The following is a 14168-nucleotide window of genomic DNA, read 5'->3' on the forward strand; positions in this document are numbered from 1 at the left end:
GTCGCCATTTTCCTTTCCACCACCTCTCCCGGGAGCGCATTCCAGACATCCATCACCCTCTCCGTAAAGTAGAACTTCCTAACACCCCTCAACCTCAAATTATGTCTTCTGATTTTACCATTTTCTTTTTTCTGGAAAAGATTTTGTTCTACATTAATACCTTGTCAAGTATTTGAACATCTGAATCATATCTCCCCTGTCCCTCCACAGTAGTTACTCCCAGGGGTCTGAATGGATGTTGTTTAGGGCTGGCTTCTTCTCCCTTACTGGGTCTGCTAGAACTAGTGGAACTGGGATTTTCCTCCTCCTGCCTCAGGACAGTACAAAAGAGCAGAAACAGCATGAATTGAGAAAATGCTGAATAACTTCAAGTTTGTAAAAGCAGATCTACAGATATGAAAGAAGACTGGCGAAAGGAGCGATCAAAAAAAAAAAGCAAACAATCGCTCAGTAAAGAAAGCAGACCTTCACAGAAATTGCTAACTGTTTGTATCTGACTGCACTGTAAAGAGGAAAAGGAAGCTTGTAAGAATTCAAAGAACATGTCGGCGATCAGGACATCAAATGCTTGATTGACAACCTGTGTTTCCCCCAAGACAAACTTATGTGGCTACCACACAATAACCGACTGACGCCAAACCGACTGACGCAGCATTCAACAAAGATGGCACAGTTACAAAGAAGCAGCGAGAGCTTGAAAGGAGTCATCCAGGTTCACGGGCAAGAAATGGGCAGAGTGGCCATGCTGTCATTCTGCTGCAGCATTTGGGACAAACCATGCAAATTATAGATTGCAGGGCATTTTGCCTGCTTGTACGTTATGAAATCAGGGGCAGGACTTGAAGGGATTTCAGTGACATGTATTGATTGTTGTGTTTAGTTAGGCTGATTGCTTTGATATGTCTATTTTATTATGGATGTTGCTTATGAAATTTACCCAATTCTGAAACAGTTCCACTGGTTACCAGTAAACTGGAGAGTGCAGAGTAAGGTTCTGATCATTATATGGGTCTTATATGGGCAAGCATCAATGTCAGTATATGTGTCTAGTAGGAATCTAAGATCGACAAGTGCAATGTTATTACAAGTGCATTATGTAACTACAGGCCAGTCAGCGGTACTTGGAGAGACCTCTCAGGAAAGGGACTTGGGAGTATAGAGTTGCGCGGGGACAGAAATCCCACCCGTCCCCGCCAAAGTCCCACCCGTCCCCATGAGGACTCCCACCCGTCCCCACCCATCCCCGCGAGGAATCCCTCCGTCCCCACCCGTCCCCGCGAGGAATCCCCTCCGTCCCCACCCGTCCCCGCGAGGAATCCCCTACGTCCCTGCGAGGAATCCCCTACGTCCCCGCCCGTCCCTATAAACTACAGAAATAGTTATTTCATTTAATTATGCTACTGAATTAAAGGCTCTGGTAGAAACCCATTTAAAAATAAGCAAAAAGACTTTATTAATTTGGAAATATTAATTGGGAAGAATACATACTTTGTAAACGGGTTTCTACCAGAGCCTCTAATGTTTATAAATTTTTATCAACACAACTAATATACTACTTTATCCTTAAGCAAAAAAAAAAAAAAAAAAAAGAATTTTTTTCCTACCTTTATTGCCTGGTTTCTGCTTTCTTCATGTTCTCATTCAATTCCTTCCATCCACTGCCTCTCTTCTCTCTGTGTCTTCCATTTGCTCTGTTACTGTGCCTCTCCCTTTCTCCCCCCTCCCAAATTGGTCTGGCACCCATCTTTTTCCCTCCGCTCCCCCCATAGTCTGGCACCTCTGTCTTCTTCCCTGCCAGCGTCTTCTTCCCATTCCCTCTTCCCCATTTCCTTTCAGTGTCCTTCTCCCCCACCATCTTCCCCATGTCCTGTCAGGCAGCATCCTTCTCCCCCCTCTGCCTTCCCCATGTCCTTTCAGCGTCCTTCTCCCCCCTCTGTCTTCCCCATGTCCTTTCAGCAGCCTTCTCCCCCCTCTGTCTTCCCCATGTCCTTTCAGCGGCCTTCTCCACCCCTGTTTTCCCCATGTCCTTTCAGTGGCATTCTCCACCCCTTTGTCTTCCCCAGTGCTTTCAGGGTCCTTGCCCCCCCCTTCCTCCCGTTTACCCCATGTCCTTTCAGCGTTCTTTTCCACCCCTTTGTCTTCCCCAGTGCTTTCAGCGGCCTTCTCCCCCCTTAAGCGTCTTTTCTTCTCCACTCCACCTTTCCTCCCTCCCTGCCTCCACCTTTGTGGGGCTTTTGCACCTGACCGACAACAGAACAGGCCTGGTCGGACAAATCTCCCTGTCCTGTAGCCGCGAATCTAAATTACCTTCTTACAGCAGCTGGAGTAGTGAAGCTGCTGTAAAAAAAATGGGAGCACATCACCCCTTACTATCAAAAACTTCACTGGTTGCCAGTGGAATCTGGAGTTCTGTTCAAGTTTTTCTGCATTAGTTACAAAGCAGTTTTTGGGATGCTACCTGATTACCTTGCCTCTCAGTTTTCTCTGAATTGTTCTAATAAGAGTACTCGTAGAATAAACCTATTTAATCACCCTTCTTTTAAATCATGTCAATACAAGAAGTTCTTTGACAGAATTTTATCATTCCAGGCCGCCAAACTGAATACATGGCCTGGAAAATTAATACTTGAGGCCACTTCTTACTTTGATTTTAGAAAATCACTAAAAACACGCTTGTTTGACATGTTTTCTTCTTAGTCATGTTACTGCCTAATCTATCATGAATTCTTAACAGTTTTTCCATCTTAATTGTGCTATTGTCTTAACTTTATTGAACTTATCAGATGTATCCTTTTATCGACTGTTTTTATTTTGTATTTAGATATTGACTGTATGTATTTTTTGTTGTGAACCGCTTTGAACTTCTGGTACAGAAATAAATTATTATTATTAGTTAAGGACAGGTTGTTCACCCTCTCCAAGGTAGAGAGAATGAGAGGGCACTCTCTAAAGCTGAAAGGGGATAGATTCCGTTCAAACGTGAGGAAGTTCTTCTTCACCCAGAGAGTGGTATAAAACTGGAACGCTCTTCCGGAGTCTATCATAGGGGAAAACACCCTCCAGGGATTCAAGACAAAGCTGGACAAGTTCCTGCTGAACAAGGATGTATGCTGATAGGGCTAGTCTCAGTTAGGGCACTGGTCTTTGACCAGAGGGCCGCCGCGTGAGCGGTCTGCTGTGCACGATGGACCATTGGTCTGACCCAGCAGCGGCAATTCTTATGTTCAGTAGCTGCAGCAAAATTATGAAATCAGTTGCCAGGCATTTTACACTTGTGTAAAAGTACTGATCAGTTTCATAAAATGCTTCTATATTCGCTGATTGTACCTATTCGCTGATTGTCCAGCCTTGAACTACTACGGCTTTGGCGGTATATAAGAATAAAATTATTATTATTATTATTATAAGGAGCTGCTGAAAAGTTCTCACCCCAACCAAGACGAGAATGATGTGGAGTTTTGAAACTAACAAGTTATTCCACACTTTTCTTGACACTTTTTGTTTCAGTGATATGAAATGAAAAAGTGTCAAGAAAAGTGTGGAATAACTTGTAAGTTTCATGGCTCCTCATCATTCTTTTCTTGGCTGGGCTGAGAACCTTTCAGCGGCTCCTCGTATTGTGATGTCATAATGCCTCATTCCACCAATATCTAAGAGCCAGCCTCATCGGTGATGTCACAATGGCTTGGTTTCCCTATACCTGTGCCCATTTGCTAGATGCATTTGCCTCGTTGAAACAAAAAGTGTCAAGAAAAGTGTGGAATAACTTGTAAGTTTCATGGCTCCATGTCATTCTTGTCTTGGTTGGGCTGAGAACTTTTCAGCGGCCCCTTGTACAACACATTTATTTGTATAGGCTGACTTTGACTAAGGCCTCCTTTTATGAAGGTGCACTAGGGGTTTTAGCACACGCACAAAATCTACCGCCTCCTAAAATTTAACGCACGCTATTGCACGCGTTAAGGCCCTAGCGCACCTTTGTAAAAGGAGCCCTAAATAATTGAAGACATTTTATAAAGTATTGTCTGAATTTTACTGTTTGAGATTTACCTAATTGTGTTGGTTGATTTTAATTACTGATTATAGGTTTATTATCTGTTGTTATTATTTATGTTATATGCTGTGAGTGATTTTTTATGTATGTGATTTGAATCCTGCCTAGGTAGTAGGTGCGAGATAAATTTCAAAATAAAGAAAATAAAGAAACACAGACATGCAAGTTCTTTTGCTGTCATTTAAAAAGAAGTTTGATTTTGCCATTGATACTGTGACATCCCTGATGCAGGCAGATGCCAAAATGTGGCCAAGTCAGGTTGATTTTAGAACATAATGAAAAAAGAAGCATCTTTCCACCATTATTGACATTTATCAGGATTCTCTCATTCAAAAAGCTTGCATAAATAAATAGGTTTCCAAACTTTTCTTAAATTGCGGGAAAGTTGCCAGAATTCTGGTCCTACAACTGAGAAAGCTCAGTTATAATAATTAACCCCCTCTTCTATTAAACTGCTCTAGCGCTGAATGGCTCGCGCTGCTCCCGACGTTCATAGGAACTCTATGGGCGTCGGAAACAGCGGCTCACCGCGCTAAAAACTGCTAGCGCGGTTTAATAGAAGAGGCCCTAAATGTAGTTCATGTCACAAATCAGGCACCATTGCTTTCTTTTCGTCATTGACCCTTGACAATCTTTTGGAAGCAAACATTTGTACTACTTGTTTCAAATATGATGCCATCTCATTATACTAACTCTTAAAAATCAAACACAACCCCTTATATTGGATTCTAAATTTTACAGGTAGCCAATGCAATTTCTCTGATCAGCCTTGACGCAGCAATCTGAACAACCTGCAGTGCCTGAATTTTTGCTGCAGATAATCCAATATGCGGAGCATTACAAAAATCCTATCTGGACAACCCGAGGCTTTGTACCATTAACCAAAAATCCGAAGCACAAAGTATTGGTTTCAATCTACTGGATTCCCCTATCTGCGCACACACTATCATCTCTTCTGTTTTCCCAATTCCTTCTCCCATAACAATGCATTGGACAATTTTTTGGGGGGGAGGGAGCATATTTTTTTCTGAAAGCCCCAGTCCAATTTGGCCTATCTTTTTACTGGCTTATGCCTCTTGCCAACTTTCTTCCCAATCTGTTAAACTTGTGGATAATTATGTTGCCTCCAGAAAGACAGCTCTTTCCAACTTCCTTTGGGATGGAAAGAATGAAAAAACGGTGAATGCTACACATGCGCATTTCAGTGTCGGTATCGGAACGACTCGGGGAGCTTATACCAGCCAATCTACAAACTGAACCCCTCTTTTACAAAACCATAGCACAGTTTTTAGCGCCAGCCTTGGCGGTAACAGCTTTGACACTCATAGGATTCCTATGAGCGTCGGAGTTCTTACTGCCACGGCCGGCGCTAAAAACAGTGCTACAGTGAGTGAATTTCTAAAAGGACACGTCCCTCGGTATTTGGTATCAGAAGAATGCTTGTGGGCTTTTCACGGGCTTCCTAGGAAGCATTTGTTATGTTATTTTCACTGAGCTTAGAGGGAAGCAGTTTGCCATATTGTTCTCGCTGAGCGTTATCACAACTGGAGGCGGGTGTTTTTAGTGAAGCTTCTGGCCTTTACTCATACTAAACCACGGTTTTGGCAGGCAACGTAGAAATAGCAAATCTGGGGGGAACTGCAAAACTTTCATGCTGTCCTTATAGCCTGAGAATTTGTTGCAGAAATCAATTAGAAACCTAGGGAGACAGAAAGAAAGAGAGAAAGAAATCAGAATGAGCGGAAGCGCAGGGGGAAGGGGGGGGGGAGAGAGAGAAAAGATGAACAAGAAGGAACAAAATTGCAGCCATTCTGTTGCTATTAGGGAACATGTGCAGGCCACTTGCGAGTGTTGACTCCAACTGTTACTCATTGCTGCCAACAGTGGATTTGGCAGGGACGGAGGGGTTTTGTTTGGTTTTTAATTTCTTTTTTTATGGAGACTGCTTGTCCCTTTCTGGAACCCAAGATGTAATGATGGACATGAGATTGGTTTGAAGTGCTCTCTCGCAAAATTTATTTAGGAAAGATTTATAAGACTTTTTTTTTTTTTTAATCTTTATTAATTTTTCAAAACTAATACAAAGTGCCAGGAATTATTCAGACATTAATAATCAAAGCAAGCACTTATATTCAATCAATAACAATGCAGAAGTAAAATATCCCTCTCCTCCCATCCAATACATTTAATTAAAGAATAAACCAACAAGATATCCCCTCCCCACCCTGTCCTGGATGTGTATGGAAATAAGCAAAAATTAAAAACAAAAGATATCTATAATGAAGTTACAAAGGATGTCAACAGGCCCTAAACCAGTTTGAATAAATTGCTATACCCCAATATATCAGCATTCATCTTTTCATATCTGTAGCATAAACATAAACTCACCTACCAAAAAGGAAAATTAAGGTGATCGCAATTTTTCCAATTGCGAGTTACCATTTGCATGGCTGTCCCTGTCATAATTAGGAAAAGCCTGCATTTATAGCGGTCCATGGGGGGCTTAATATGCATTAATGTTACACATATGACTACCTCATATATCAATGGAATTGTGGATTCCAATATGAGATTAATCTGTCCCCATATTGACTTCCAAAAGTTGAGTATCAAAGGACAATAGAACAACAGATGATCCAATGTCTAGATGACAGATGGAAAGATTTATAAGACTTTTTTTTAAATTTTATGTTCTGCAGTCATTCAGAAATGATTTGCATCCTGGCTTTATGGATTCTTTGGGAGGTGGACAGTCCAAGAAGGAGACTTTTCAATCAGTCTTAATTTTAAACTTATATCCCAAAGCAATGTGCTACCTGTGTTCCATGTGCCTAAGCTCCGCCAACAGGAGAGGCCTAAGGCTCTCAGGCCTATTCTGATTGGCCCAGGCGCCTCAGGCCCCACCTGTGGGTGGGGTTTCTTCCACCTGGGCCAATCCGGCCCCATTCTGGACCCGGCTGGCCTGCTGGACTGGCGGGCTTGGCACCTGTCCGTCTGGCCAACCTTCAGGTACGGGGAAGGGGTGGGGGTGGGGAGGTCGTGGAGTCGGCCGAGGGGGTCACGGGTTGGCGGGGGGTCCAATCTGGGTTTCTGGGGGGGGCAGCTGTTGGGGGGAGGGGGTTGTGTCGAGGGCAGGAGGGCCTGGGATCCCTCCTGCCCGTATTGTAGTGGGGGGTGGGGGGTAGGGGGTTGCCGGGTCCAGGGGGGCTTGGGCTCCCTCCTGGCCCAATACAGTAGGGGGGGTTGTCGGGGCCAGGAGAGCTTGGGCTCTTTCCTGGCCAGTTGAATCGGAGGGGGGGTCGCCGGGGCCAGGAGGGCTTGGGCTCTCTCCTGGCCCATTGAATCGGAGGGGGGGTCGCCGGGGCCAGGAGGGCTTGGGCTCCCTCCTGGCCAGATCGAGTCAGGGGGGGCACGATCACCGGGCCAAGAGGGCTTGGGCTCCCTCTTGCCCCGATATCATTGGGGGTGCTGCGGCTGCCGCGGGGCAAGAGGGCTTGGGCTCCCTCTTGCCCCGATGTTGTATGTGTGTGTGTGGTGGGGGGGGGTGATGCATCATGGCAGGAGAGTTGCCTCATCTCCCCTACCACGATGCCATCACTCCTCTACCCGAGCTGCATCTCTCCTGCTGCGGGTCACGGCAGTTCGGGTAGAGGAGTGATGGCATCGCGGTAGGGGAGATGAGGCATCTCTCCTGCCGCGATGCTTGCAGTGGGTAGGTTGCCGGACTGCTGAACTGATGGCGCCAGCGGCCATGAGCTCAGTGGCCCCTTTTTCGGCACTTAGACCTGGTTTGACTTCGTCTAATTCAAAAAGGTCTAAGTGTTGACTAGGCAACCTGTAAATGTTTTGGTTATACCTGTTGTATGCCTAGGTGTAGGTCGGCCCACCTCCCGCCCACTACCCGCCCTTTCCCCTCCTCTAAACACACCTCTTTTCTCTCTGTGCATCTAGAGGCAGAGGAAAGGCTTAAGTTGGTTTTAGATACGTCTACAAACCAGCTTTGGTTATGGGTACTTGGACGATCAGGCTTTTTGATCGTCCAAGTAGCCATTTAGGACACTTTTTAGACGTGTTTTTTTTTTTTTTATTATGAACCCCATAGTGTCCAACTTTCGTATTCCTAACTGACCACTGAGAAAATGAGTGCATGGACAAGTCTGATCCTCATTTGGAGTGTTACTTCCTTGCCTTTGTTAAGAGCCTTTCTGCGGAGGATTTCCTCCCTGCTAATTGCTTCTTTATTTACAAAAGAGCCCAGAAGATTGAAATCCTTTACAACTTCTGTTCGATCACCTTCAAGCTCAAAAGCTCAAATTATTTTCCATGTTCATGATCTTCATCTTGTTTCTGATCCCAAGTTATTAAGCCTTTTGGCTTTGACTTTTCTCAGTAGATACAGCATGTCTTCTTTGCTGCTGGTGATGAGTGTTATATCATCTGCATAACACAAGTTGTTTATGTTTTGGACACCAACTTTGAAACCGACACTCCCTTCTTCCAAATTTTGCTTTTCTGAAGATGGTTTCACCATACAGGTTGAACAGATAAGGTGACAAGATGCATCCTTGCCTGATGCCATATTGAGTTCTCACTGCAGCTTCTTGATTTTCATATAGGCTCTCTATCAGCTGAGTTATGTATTTGGGTATTCCCATTTGCACTAAAGTTCTCCATAGTTTATTGTGATCCACACAGTCAAAAGCTTTGCTGTAGTCAATGAAGCAAAGGTATAGGGGGTTTTGGTAGTCTTTGTTCTTCTCCAATATCCATCTAATTGGCAATAATGTCTCTTGTTCCTTGACCTTTTCTGAAACCAGCCCGAACTTCGGGTAGTTCTTGCTCAACGTATATTGGAACCCTCATTGTATTATTTTCAGCAATATTTTGTTGCCGTGTGGAATTAATGCGATTGCTCTGTAGATGTTGTAGTCCATGTTAACAGTGTAACAATAGTCAAATGAGCAAATATAAGCTTAGATACAATCAAAGAGGTAAACTTGGAGAGGACAAACTGAAACCCAGTATAAGACTAACATGATACAGGATCAGAAATACTATAATCACTGTACACCTCCCCCCATTTCAAAATAGTGTCTCACAAAATAGGCCAAATGGAAGGAAAAAAGAAAGGAGACCAAGCTGAAGCACACAACAGCATACCAAGGGTGTGTGTAAACACTTTAACACACTAGTGTTAAACACTCGTGTCTCATAAAATAGGCCAGCTGAAGCACACGACAGCATACCAAGGGTGCGTGTTAACACTTTAACACACTAGTGTTAAACACTCGTGTCTCATAAAATAGGCCAGCTGAAGCACACGACGGCATACCAAGGTGCGTGTTAACACTTTAACACACTAGTGTTAAACACTCGTGTCTCATAAAATAGGCCAGCTGAAGCACACGACGGCATACTTTAACATACTCCAAAGAGGGTTGAATGCCTAGCAGTGTAAATGGCAGTGCTGCCTCCGTCAAACGAAGTCCCTTCCACTCCATACACAGCAAACAGCCTTTTTGTTATCTGCAGGTCTGGGCTTTTGTGTTTGAAGTGAAATGAGAGGGGGCAGTGATGGTAAGAACCTCTGCATTGGGTCTTTTCTCTCAATCTTCAATTTATCAATAAGAGAAATTCATGTCCCATTTCCCAGCCTGCTCTTCTGTTTTCTTTTACCTTTTCACATCCATTACAAGAACAGAACAAAAAGAAATGATTTTGCCATCTTGAGGTTTAAAACGGTACAGGGAATGCAAGTTCTTCAGACGTATTTTATAAGCCTATTTTCCCATCCTCCTCTCCAATCCTCTTCTTGGAGGGTCCCAGCTATTGATGTTCTCCTTAATTGCAGTCAAGTTCTGCAGTGTTCTTGCAAAAGACTCCATTAGTCCTAAGTGGCAAACAGATCGAGCTGCGGAGGTGTCTGGTTTCTGAGGCATCGGCTCCTGAAACATTGTGTCAAAACCCATCAGCACTAAAAGGAATTACAGAATCATTATGTCCAACAGCAGCTTAATGCAACAGCCAGGATGTGTCAGATCAGATTTCTGCCCTGGAGAGCAGTAAGTGAGAGTGGAGGGCATGGGTGTGAGGCTCTGCTGACAGCTGATATCTTAAAGACTTGAGCAAGCAAACTAGCCACAAGCTCTCCGGAATTTAATTGGAATTCCAGCCTTTCTGCACTGTTTTCTGACCTTTCAGAGACTGGTTTATGTGGTTAACTCAGAGACCTTCATGATTATTTTCCTGCAGCCTCTTCAGGGTGAATTGTGTAAAAAGAACCAGCTCTAAAATAGTGCCCTTCTGCACAACCATAAGAACATAAGAATAGCCTTATTGGGTCAGACCAAAGGTCCATCAAACCCAGTAGCCCATTCTCACAGTGAACAATCCAGGTCACTAGTACCTGGCCAAAACCCAAAGAGTAGCAGCATTCCATACAGAATCTGAAAGAATAGCAAGATTCCAGAATCCCAGAGAGTAACAAGATTCTAGAACCCCAAAGAGTAGCAACCGATCCAGGCCAAGCAGTGACTTCTCCCATAGAAACATAGAAAAAGCGGCAGAAAAGGGCTATAGCCCACCAAGTCTGCCCATTCCAAGTATCCCCCCCCCCCTGAATTTACTCCTTTAAAGATCCCATGTGAATATCCCATTTTTTCTTAAAATCCGTCACGCTGCTGGCCTTTATCACCTGGGGTGGGAGTCTGTTCCAATGATCCACCACTCTTTCGATGAAGAAGTATTTCCTGGGGTCGCCATGAAACTTCCCTCCCCTGATTTTCAGCGGATGCCCTCTGGTGGTCGAGAGTCCCATGAGCCAGAAGATATCATCTTCTGACTCGATGCGTCCTGTGATGTACTTATACGTTTCAATCATATCTCCCGCGTGCCGCGTGCAGGAGAAGGAGGCAGCAGCGCTTGGTAGCCAGATCAAGCAGGGGAGAGCCTGAGAGACCGAGTTTGAAGTAGGAGAAGAAGGCAGGAAGAAGCACAGGGCTCGGGGAACCGGCGAGAGTAAGCTCCGCCCACCCCCACCGCATCAGAGGCAGCGTCGGACTCCCCCTTGAAAAGGGGGCGGAGCCAACGCGGCGAACTCTGCATCGGGTGCCGCGTGCAGGAGAAGGAGGCAGCAGCGCTTGGTAGCCAGATCAAGCAGGGGAGAGCCTGAGAGACCGAGTTTGAAGTAGGAGAAGAAGGCAGGAAGAAGCACAGGGCTCGGGGAACCGGCGAGAGTAAGCTCTGCCCACCCCCACCGCATCAGAGGCAGCGTCGGACTCCCCCTTGAAAAGGGGGCGGAGCCAACGCGGCGAACTCTGCATCGGGTGCCGCGTGCAGGAGAAGGAGGCAGCAGCGCTTGGTAGCCAGATCAAGCAGGGGAGAGCCTGAGAGACCGAGTTTGAAGTAGGAGAAGAAGGCAGGAAGAAGCACAGGGCTCGGGGAACCGGCGAGAGTAAGCTCCGCCCACCCCCACCGCATCAGAGGCAGCGTCGGACTCCCCCTTGAAAAGGGGGCGAAGCCAACGCGGCGAACTCTGCATCGGGTGCCGCGTGCAGGAGAAGGAGGCAGCAGCGCTTGGTAGCCAGATCAAGCAGGGGAGAGCCTGAGAGACCGAGTTTGAAGTAGGAGAAGAAGGCAGGAAGAAGCACAGGGCTCGGGGAACCGGCGAGAGTAAGCTCCGCCCACCCCCACCGCATCAGAGGCAGCGTCGGACTCCCCCTTGAAAAGGGGGCGGAGCCAACGCGGCGAACTCTGCATTGGGTGCCGCGTGCAGGAGAAGGAGGCAGCAGCGCTTGGTAGCCAGATCAAGCAGGGGAGAGCCTGAGAGACCGAGTTTGAAGTAGGAGAAGAAGGCAGGAAGAAGCACAGGGCTCGGGGAACCGGCGAGAGTAAGCTCCGCCCACCCCCACCGCATCAGAGGCAGCGTCGGACTCCCCCTTGAAAAGGGGGCAGAGCCAACGGCGCGCAGCGAAGGCGAACGGCAAAGGCGCTCGCCTTAGCGAGAGCGCCTTTGCGAAGAGCATTTGCGGAGAGACAAGGCACTACTATCAAGAACAAACTGAGTAAGTCAGAGGGGTAAAGAAGCGACAAGCACAAAAGGAAAGCACATAAAGGAAAGAAAGAGACAGACACAAAGGGCCAAGCCATTCACACAAGTATACCAAGGAGGCAGCAAGCAGGCAGAGGGAGAGAGGACACAAGCAACATAAGGAAGCAGCAGGCAAGGAACACAAGCACACACGAGGGAAGCAAGAAATGGAAGCCCAAGGAAGTCAGAAGGTGAGCTTTCCGGTCTTCTGTATCGGCTGCAATATGTATGACTACCTCCCTTCGGGGATCCAGGCATACATTTGCAATCGATGTATGGAGATGGATAGCTTGAAATGTCAGGTAAGACTATTGGAAGGAACAGTGATGGAGCTCGAAGACAGAATCCGAGCACAGGAGAAGATTCTAGTGGAATACAGCCCAAACGACGAGGTCAAGGAACTAGAAATGTTCATAGAGGAAGCTCATCAGCACCACGTAGAGATCCCAGGGCTGGAAAACTGTACTCAGGAAACCCATGTGAGGAAAGAAGACACCCATGCAAACACAGAAGAAACCGAAGACGAGGTAGGAGACAACCGCACACCAGGAGTAATAGTGAGAGCACAGGAAGACATCGCCCCACCCAAAGAACAGGAAAAAATTTCAAGAGTATCATTGGAGGAAGAAGACTGGCCCTACTCCAAGGACGTGGACCTACGCCCCCCAAGGAACTCCCGAATAAAGAAGATGGGGATCATCGTAGGCGACTCCATTATACGACATGTGGACAGCCACACCGCAGGAGGAAGAGAGGACAGAGTCGTCACCTGTCTGCCTGGAGCAAGAGTGAAGGATGTGACCAACAGGATCTCCAGGATCATAGATGGCGCAGGGGGAGAGGACACCGCTGTGCTTATCCACGTGGGAACAAATGATGTGAGCGGGCGGAAGTATGACAGGGAAGAGCTGAAGGGCCAGCTCCGCTCACTCGGAAGACAACTGAAGATCAGGGAGGTGAAGGTGGCCTTCTCTGAGATACTCCCAGTACCAAGAGCGGATGGAAAGAGACAAGGGGAATTGCAAGTAATCAACGCCTGGATGAGACGATGGTGCGAAGAAGAAGGCTTCGACTTCGTGCGCAACTGGACGGCGTTCTGGGGAAAAAGCAAGTACTACAGAAGGGACGGACTACACCTCAACAAGGAAGGAGCAAGAGTTTTGGCAGGCAACATGAAGAAGGCAATCGAGAAGGCTTTAAACTGAAAGATAGGGGAAAGCCGACAGTCGACCACCGGTCGATGGCACGGATAGCGGGATGCCCCGAGGAAGAAGCCAAGGACTACTACTCCTACACAAGAGAAGACGACCTCACAGCCAATAAGGGAGAAAAAGCAGGAAGGGACAACTCAGACACAGGAGGGGATGACCACACAGCAAACAAGGGTGATAACACAGGAGCAGTAAAGGATACCGTAATTGAAACTATAGGAATGGCCAAGAGTAGAAGGTCCAAAAAGGTAACACGAAGGGAACTTAGATGTATGTATACGAATGCTAGAAGTCTAGGTAACAAAATGGGGGAACTAGAGACAATAGCAAGACATGACATATTGGATATCATTGGCATAACAGAAACATGGTGGAATGAAGAAAACAAATGGGACACAGTACTACAGGGATACAAACTGTATAGAAGAGATCGAGTAGGGCAGAAAGGTGGAGGTATTGCTCTATATGTTAAGGAGGAAATAGATTCTGCTGAAATGGTTACAACAGAAATGAAAGAGAAGCTTGAGTCACTCTGGATCAAAATTCCTGGTAAATATGGAGCAGACACGAAAATTGGCCTTTACTATCGTCCCCCAGGACAGGCGGAGGAAACTGACTCAGAAATGATGGAAGAAATCAAACAAGAATGCAAGACAGGCAATGTAATTATATTGGGAGACTTCAATTTCCCAGGGATAGACTGGGAACTAGCAACCTCCAACTGCGGCAAGGAGGCCAAGTTCCTGGAGGTGCTAGGGGATTGCTTCCTGGAACAAATGGTAAAAGAGCCGACAAGAGGCAACGCCACCTTGGA

This window comes from Geotrypetes seraphini, chromosome 18 (assembly GCF_902459505.1).
Source record: "Geotrypetes seraphini chromosome 18, aGeoSer1.1, whole genome shotgun sequence".
Lineage (NCBI taxonomy): Eukaryota > Metazoa > Chordata > Amphibia > Gymnophiona > Dermophiidae > Geotrypetes > Geotrypetes seraphini.